This window comes from Nicotiana attenuata, chromosome 6 (assembly GCF_001879085.1).
Source record: "Nicotiana attenuata strain UT chromosome 6, NIATTr2, whole genome shotgun sequence".
Taxonomy (NCBI): domain Eukaryota; kingdom Viridiplantae; phylum Streptophyta; class Magnoliopsida; order Solanales; family Solanaceae; genus Nicotiana; species Nicotiana attenuata.
This window is the reverse complement of record NC_031994.1, coordinates 21,615,597-21,623,099: the sequence shown is the minus strand read 5'-3', so window position 1 is coordinate 21,623,099 and position 7,503 is coordinate 21,615,597.

Genomic DNA, 7,503 nt, shown 5'->3' with positions numbered 1-7,503 from the left:
ATTTTGAGTGGGATTTGAAGTGAAGATCACTGGGTAACGTTTCTTTGGTCCCTTTTTGTTATATTTCATCAGTACATAGTTAAATACATCATTGGAATTCGAATTTAGGATCAAAAGTTGTGAATGGGAAGTGGGTAAACTTCTTAGACCTAACTATGGGGTTTTGAGGGATCATTTGACCTCCGATTTGGGAGATTTTTATATGGTTAGACTCGTGAGAGTACGAGGGTTCTGAAAACGTAAAAATTATTCGATTCCGAGACGATGGCTGGAGGGGCATTTTGGTCATTTTACCTATTTTCGCGCCTTAGCTCTAAATTTAATAGTGGAATCAGTTGTTTGCAATATTATTTACGATATGTAATTGAATTGAATAGATTTGGGCCATTTGGAGTCGGATACTCGTGGCAAAGGTGTGGTTTCTATTGATATTGAGCCGGTTCGAGGTAAGTGGCTTGTTTAACCTTGTGTGGGGGACCTTTCCCCTTAGGATTTATTATTTGTTGATTTGAGTGCCTTGTACGCGAGGTGACGGGCGTGTACTTGAGCCAATTGTTGGAAAACCCGGTTTTCTTAAGATATTGAGATTGAGTTCCTTCCATATTTGCTTTATTCTACTTGAAATTATAACTTGTGCTAGATTAGGAAAGCATGTTTAGTTGATTTAACTTGACTAATTGCTTAAGTTGCCTTAACTATACTACGTGAAGCATGCCAGGTCAGTACTATCCGTTGCTTGTCTTTTGTACTTCGTTTCCGTGTACCTTCTGGTTGTGATTGCGCATTTACTTTGGGACTACGGGTTTGATTCCCGGTAGATCCCCCTGCACTTTTACTTTGGGACTGCGGGTTAGATTTCCGATAGATCCCTCTGCACATTGACAGTTGGACTACGGGACGGTATCCCGGGAGATCCTTCGGGTATTCACATATGATGGACTACGGGGCGGTATCCCGGGAGTTCCACTAGACGGTTGAGAAAAGGACTACAGGACGGTATCCTGGGAGATACTCATTGTTACCATGGGTGTTGAGCTGTACTTATTCTGTGGTTGTTTCCGTTCTTGTGTATTTTGCTATTGTCTTGTTTAATCTGTCTTATTTCACTGCTGTATTTATTATTTCTGTCAGATTATCATACTATTAATTATTGTTATTACTATGTTTTGTCTCAGTATGGCCCTGACCTTCCTCGTCACTACCCAACCGAGGTTAGGCTTGGCACTTACTGAGTACCGCTGTGGTGTACTCATGCCCTTCCCGCGCATGTGTTTTTCTTCATGTGCAGATCATCCAGGTACTTCTACTCAGGCGCCCTATCAGTGAGGCAGGTGGACTACTGAGACTTCGAGGTAGATCTGCTGCGTCCGCAGACCGACGAGTCTCCCTCTTATTCTATCTTTAGTACTTAGTTTTTCCTTCTTTCGGTTGTTAGAAATTCTGGAGTTTGGAACCTTTACTATACACTTCTGTAGCCTGTGTTGCCCGTGAGTTTCCGGGTTTTGGGATTTGTTTTAGACTTGTGATATTGAGTTTTACTTGCCAAGCGGCATTCAGTACAGTTTCTTTTAGATATTTGATTTGATTTTCTCTATTTTTTCGCAATTAATATATTTCCGCAAATGTTAGGCTTACCTGGTCATAGGGACCAGGTGCCGTCATGACATGTTCACGGTTGGTGAACTAGGGTCGTGACAGGAATGCACTTCGGTCATGATAGTCGTGGCTTGTTTAGCATCTATGCATCTCAACAGTCCAGGATCTGGAGTTCTCTTGTACAAAATCCCCCCGCTCAAGAAAGATCCACTAGCCGAACGTCGAACTGCTCTCTTTTGATCACCTGTGGCTTGTACCGGATATACCCCCATCTTGATGTATTCCCTGATATCATGGAACCATGGTTCACCATCAAGTTCTTCCTCAACCATATTATAGTAGGCATGCTGATCCCAAACTTGAATATGCAGAGGGTCAACATAAGCTTTGTCCGGATGGTGCAACATTAACGCCAAGGTAGCCAAGGCATCGGCCACCTCATTATGGATCCTTGGAATATGCGTGAATTCTATTGATCGGAACCTTTGATAAAGATCATGCAAATATTGTCGATATGGTATGAGCTTTAAATCCCGAGTCTCCCATTCTCCCTGAATCTGGTGCACCAAAAGATCCGAATCTCCCAAGACCAAGACTTCCTGGACTCCCATATCTAGCACTAACCTCAAACCCAGAATGCATGCCTCGTACTCAGCCATGTTGTTGGTACAATAGAAACGAAGTTGGGCCGTAACAGGGTAGTGATGCCCTGTTTCAGAAATGAGCACAGCCCCTATTCCGACACCTTTCATGTTAGCGGCTCCATCAAAGAAAAGTTTTCAACCTGGCTTTTCATCCTGCTCCACCTCGTCAATATGCAATCACTTCTTCATCAAGAAAATAAGTCCTCAATGGCTCATACTCTTCATCCACTGGATTCTCGGCCAAATGATCGGCCAATGCTTGGGCCTTCATCGCGGTCCGAGTCACATAGATAATGTCAAACTCTGTGAGCAAAATCTACCACTTTGCAAGTCTTCCTGTGGCATAGGCTTCTGAAAGATATAATTTAAAGGATCCAGGCGAGAAATGAGGTAAGTAGTGTAGGACGACAGATAATGTTTCAACTTTTGTGCCACCCAAGTCAGGGCGCAACATGTCCTTTCAAGGGGAGTATACTTAACCTCATAGGATGTAAACTTCTTGCTGAGATAATAGATGGCTTGTTCCTTCCTGCCAGTGATGTCATGTTGACCCAACACACAACCGAATGAATTGTCTAAGACCGTCAAATAGAGAATCAAAGGTCTCCCAGGTCCCGGCGGGACCAACACAGGTGGATTTGACAAATACCCCTTGATCTTATCAAATGCCTCATGGCATTCATCAGTCCATTTGACCGCAGCATCATTTTTCAGCAACTTAAAGATGGGCTCACAGGTTGTCGTCAGTTGAGCAAAAACCTGCTGATGTAGTTTAAACACCCGAGCAAACTTATCACCTTAGTCTTATTCCTTGGGGGTGGCAATTCTTGGATAGCTTTGATCTTTGACGGGTCCAACTCAGTGCCTCACCGACTAACTATGAATCCCAATAATTTTCCAGATCCAAATGCACACTTGGCAGGGTTAAGCTTAAGATTGTACCTGCGGAGCCTTTAGAAAAACTTCCTCAAATCTCCGACATGGTCGGCCTGTTGCTTTGACTTTACGATCACATCATCTACATAAAATTCAATCTCCTTGTGTATCATGTCATGGAAAACAGTACTCATTGCCCTCATGTAAGTTGCCCTAGCATTTTTCAAACTAAATGGCATTACCCGGTAGCAGTATGTTCCCCATGGTGTGATGAATGCTGTCTTTTCTGCATCCTCCTCATCCATCAAGATCTGGTGGTACCCCGCATAACAATCCACAGAAGACCCGATCTCATGCTTGGCACAGTTGTTAATCAAAATGTGGATATTTGACAATGGAAAATTATCCTTTGGACTTGCTTTATTGAGATCGCAGTAATCAACGCACACTCTAGTTTTTCCATCCTTCTTTGGTACTGGCACAACATTAGCTAACCAAGTGGGGTATCGCGTGACTCGAATGACCTTTGCATCCAACTGTTTTGTGATTTCTTCCTTGATCTTCACACTCATGTCAGTTTTGAACTTCCTTAACTTCTGCTTGACAGGAGGGAATGCCAGGTCAGTAGGCAATTTGTGAACCACCAATCAGTACTTAGACCCGGCATGTCGTCATATGACCATGCAAAAATATCTTTATATTCAAACAGTGCTTTGATTATTTCTTCCTTGGTTCCAAGTGTACACTTATCTTGGTTTCCCTGATATTATCGAGATCCCCTAAATTGATTGCTTCAGTTTCATTCAAATTGGGCTTGGGTTTCTCTTCAAAATGATTTAGTTCTTTACTAATTTCCTCAAATGCCGCTTCTTCATCATATTTTGTTTCATCATCACACTCTATTTCTTGGATTATTATTTCAGAATTAGATTGGCTTTTAAGACTTGGCCGAAGATTCCTCATGCATGTCATGTCATTGAAACCAGCATAAAAAGAACTGTACAAAGAAAGACAAAAATGACACTATCAGGAGTAATGGAAAAGGGAAATTGCATTTCATTCAAAATAATGGATAGAAGGGTTTGTACATCAAAACAGACGGAAAATAAAAATCTGGATTACAACCCTGGAATAATCCAGATAACAGAAAGGAAAACAAAGCAAACTACCAAAACTCCTTCCGAGTAGGGAGAGGAGTAGCATCCCAATTGTTAAGCTTTACTCTTGGCCCAATAAACTGCATGTCTGCTTTGCTGGAACCTTCCCCAATTTCCACCGTGTTCACCTCAACAAATAACCTCTGGAACCTTTCAATTAATTCTTCATCAACGTCAACCACAGGATTTGGGACTGCTAGCACTGGGCGCTTCACGACCCCTGGTTTGATAAAGGACCTGGAGAGGCGCGGGATAGGCTTCGGGAGTGCCCATGCCTTCTTTTTCGACCTTTTAGCCCTTTTCACATCTTCCCCTGTGGGCCTGAATCATAGGCCAAACGTACCCAAATTTTCAGGTAGAGACACTGGCTGCATGATACCTTGTAAAGATGCGCCCAGACCTTTGCCTGGTACAAAACCTTTCTTCAGCATTTCAGATGCCACCATGACAGATGCGGAGGCCAACTTTGGACATGGAATACATTACCCCTCGGGGATCTTCTCAACTTGCACTGTTTCGGAAACTTGGAAAACCCAAGGCCCCTTATCATCTCCGGCCTCAATAAACGGGACGGAAGTATCATTGTAAGCACACAATTTCTCCTCGCCATGCACGACGATCTCCTGTCTGTCCCACTTGAACTTGACCATCTAGTGCAAAGAAGACGGGACTGCTTTGGCAACATGTATCTAGGGCCTTCCTAAAAGAAAATTGTAAGAGACGGCCACATCCAGTACCTGGAACTCCATGGTAAATTCAACTGGTCCTATTGTTAGTTTGAGCATGATATCGCCAACAGAATCTTTTCCCCATCCGTCAAACCCTCGGACACATATACTGTACTTGTGGATCCTTTCATCAATTTTCAACTTGTGCAGAGTGGAGAGAGCGCAAATATTCGCATTGGAACCATTATCCACCAACACCCTCGTAACCACTGAATATTTGCATTTCACTGTAAGATAGAGAGCTTTGTTGTGTTCGGTACCTTCCAAAGGCAACTCGTCATCCGAGAAGGTGATCCTGTTCGCCTCAAATATCTTGTTGGCAATTTTCTCCAAATGGTTCACTGTGATTTTCTCGGGGACATGAGCGTCGTTTAGAATCTTCATCAGGGCTCGGTGGTGCTCATATGAATGGATCAACAATTATAGCAGGGAAATCTGAGTAGGAGTCTTTCTCAATTGTTCCACGATGGAGTAATCTTGCACCTTCCTTTTTCTCAAAAACTCCTCCGCCTCTTCTTCAGTGACCGGTTTCTTCACTAGAACTGGATTGTCTCTGAGTGTTTTAGCTTTCCTTAACTCTTTCGGGGCAAAGCATCTCCCCGAACGAGTTAATACCTGGGCCTCGTTAACTTCCTCTTTCACCTCCTTCCCCTTATAGGTCACTATCACCCGCTCATAGTTCCATGGGATAGCCTTGGAGTTAGCTATCAGCAGCTGGGTCACAGGTTTGATAATGATAGGGTCCGTGCAGGCACCCTCCACAATTATGACAGACTTACTTGCCACCCCCGGCACGATCACCTTTGGCTTTTCTTGCTTTGCTACCACATCAATTGGGGTCCTCTTTTCAACTACCGCAGATGGCTTATTATTTGGCATGCTCAACTTGTCTGTCGATCCTTCAGCTATCGAAGAGGTTGATTTTGTGACAACCGGGTTCTTGACTTACCCTCACTAGACCGGATCATCATGATGGATTGTGAAGGCTTATTGGACTCCCTATCCTTATGCACTATCTCAATCATGTGCGTTTCAGCGTGGGCTTGCAATGGGTTCTGATTGATGTTGGGTGCTTCCGGAGTTTGGACCACAATCTGATTTGTGTCGATGAGCTCTTGGATGGCGCTTTTCAAATGCCAACACTTTTCCGTATCGTGCCCCGGAGCACCAGAACAATATGCACAGCTGAGGGAATAGTCTAGATTCTTTGGAGGAGGATTTGGCAATTTTGACTCAATTGTCCTGAACACATCCAACTGCCTCAACCTCTAAAATAAGCTGGTATAAGACTTCCCCAACGGGGTGAATGTCTTCTTCTGCTATTGCCTTTCTTTTCTGTACTCAGGCCTGGGCCGAAAGCCTGGACCGGCAGGGTTTCGATATGTTTGTGGAGGTGGGTAAGCATTTTGTGGAGCTGGGTAGGTATTTTGTGGAGCTGGGGCACGCCATTGTGGGTAAATAGGAGGTTGAGCATATGACTGGGCGTGGTGGACATGGTATTGTGGTGGCTTGACAGAATACTGAGGGTCTGGCGATGGAAAGTAATGTTGGGGTAGATCATATGGGTTTTGGGTGTAGGCTTGAGGATGGGGTCGAGGCTGGGTGTAATGGTGTGGTGTACCCCTCGGACCGTGCCACGATCCCGAGACGACCATTGCAACATCTTCTTTCTTCTTCTTTACTATTTTAATCCTTCAGTACCATTCTGAATTGCTTGGGTAGTTGCTTTGATAGCTGAGTAGCTCATGATCTGGCTCGATTTTAGCCCTTCTTCTACCATACCTCCCATCTTGACTACTTCATTGAAAGACTTACCTATGGCCGAGATCAGATGACCAAAGTAAGTAGGCTCCAAAGCCTGAAGAAAGTACTCTAGCATTTCACTTTCCTCCATCGGAGGGTTGACTCTTGTTGCCTGTTCCCTCCAACGAAAACTGTATTCCCTGAAACTCTTACCAGGCTTCTTCTCTATCTTAGTCAAAGACAAATGATCTCGAACAATCCCTATGTTGTATTGGAAATGCCGAACGAATGCTTGGGCCAAATCATCCCAGGTATATCATCTGCTATGGTCCTGACGAGTGTACCATTCCAATGCCGCGCCACTCAGACTCTGGCTAAAGTATGCCATTAACAGCTCATCTTTCCCACCGGCTCCTCTCATTTTGCCACAAAATCCCCTTAAGTGGGCCACGGGATCTCCGTGCCCGTCATACAAGACGAATTTGGGCATTTTGAACCCAACATGTAACTTGGCGTCAGGAAATTAAACACAGATCTTTGTAGGCTACATTCACTTGGCCTCCCAACCCCTCCATATTTCTGAGCGACTGTTCCAGGCTCCTCACCTTCCTAAACATCTCCTCCTGTTCCGGGTTTTTGGGTTGTTTTTTCAGTCTCGACAGGAAGGTTGAAACGAGGGGGTGCGAGGCTGTGATCCAAGTACTTTAAAGAGTGGGCGTCCGGGGTGTAGTACGTGGTTATCGTTGGGCGTTGGAGTGC